The following is a 1,661-nucleotide window of genomic DNA, read 5'->3' as shown; positions in this document are numbered from 1 at the left end:
AACACTCTAACACCTAGCTACTTCTCAGGGGAACTGGGGAAATTCGTGCATTTGTACACCACTTTGAGATCCTTAGATGAAAGGTGCGATAAAATTGCAGGGAAACATTATTGCAAGCTATTATTTCTAAACTCAGATTTAGCAGTAGCTACTAATAAATGAATTGCATCATACTGTCATAGGCATTTGCAAAAAGCTGTATTAGCCTCATTCTGAGTTCGACATGAGGCCTCTCTCTTTTTCATCATTAACTGGAATCTGGCACTTGATTAAAGCTTCATCTACCTGTAATAACCCAAGAAACACCTAAAGATACATCACATTGCTTACATAAATTACCAAACATGCGGCTGAGGCATTTGAAAAGCCACAAATCTTGTCAATCAAATGAAGATCTAAAGAATTTACTGTCACTTTGGATCCAGATTGTGTCAAGACAGAAACATTCCTTAGACACATTTAGAAAGGTTGCCTCACCACAGTCATCCAGTGTGTCATCATTTACCCTCCTCCTTCCACACAAAAAAATCTACAAATATCCTCCTAGCTGCAGTGGTGATTAGAATGCGTTTAATGTGGGAGCTCCCACTCTGTGTGTGTGTGTGTGTGTGTGTGTGTGTGTGTGTGTGTGTGTGTGTGTGTGTGTGTGTGTGTGTGTGTGTATATATATATATATATATAAACATAAACAATAGGCCAAAAGCCTAATATCATAACTCAGATGAAAATAATGTAATTTCAGACTTTAACCTTAATTAGAGTTTTAATGCATTAGGAAGCTACTGGGATGTACTTTTATGGGGATGCATATTTAATTTGTGATAATTTATTCACGTCACTTAGGGGTCCATCCTACAAGGCTCTAGCCTTGATCCAGCAAAGCACTTAAGCATGAGTTTCATTCTCTGCCAAAATGAATATAATTCAGGAAGGATGTTTGTGTATGAAAGTCTGCATTTTAAGAATGACACTGTCCTCTGCCTCCCTCTGAAAAAATTATCTTGCAGATAATATGGTTTATTTTCCCGCTTGGAGCCTGATTACATTGTGGCACAAACACAAGGCAAGGTGGCATTCCTCCTGCAAACGTAAGAGTACAAAGTTTCTTCATGCTGACTTGGTTAAAGTATCTGTACAATCAGAGCGTGAAGGTCAGGGAAGGGTATTGCTATGCCTGATCAAGCTCTTCAAAAGGTTGTAGTCAGCTCTTCCCTCACACAGTGTGACTCCAGCATCTTCAGTCCCTAGGGCTATGTCTACACTACCACAGTAAGTTGACCTAAGTTACACAACTCCAGCTACGTGAATAACGTAGCTGGAGTCGACGTAGCTTAGGTCGACGTACTGAGGTGTCTACACTGCGCTGGGTTGACGGGAGACTTACCTTATTCTTCTCATTCGGGGTGAAGTACCAGGGTTGACCAGAGAATGATCTGCCGTCGATTTAATGAGTCTTCACTAGACCCACTAAATTGACCTCCGGTGCATCGATTGCCAGATCGTTGATCCGGCGGTAGTGTAGACATAGCCTCAGACTCCCAGCCCTCTTCCTCTGGAGTACCTTTTTGTTGTCTGATGCCGGTAGCTACAAAGCCTGAGATTATGGAGAAGTCATTATTCTAATACACTTTTGACTAGTTGTATATTGTTTCATTTCTAAG

This window comes from Terrapene carolina, unplaced genomic scaffold (genome assembly GCF_002925995.2).
Source record: "Terrapene carolina triunguis isolate 2854851 unplaced genomic scaffold, T_m_triunguis-2.0 Scaffold96, whole genome shotgun sequence".
NCBI classification, from domain to species: Eukaryota; Metazoa; Chordata; order Testudines; family Emydidae; genus Terrapene; species Terrapene triunguis.
Note: the sequence above shows the minus strand (reverse complement) of the source record.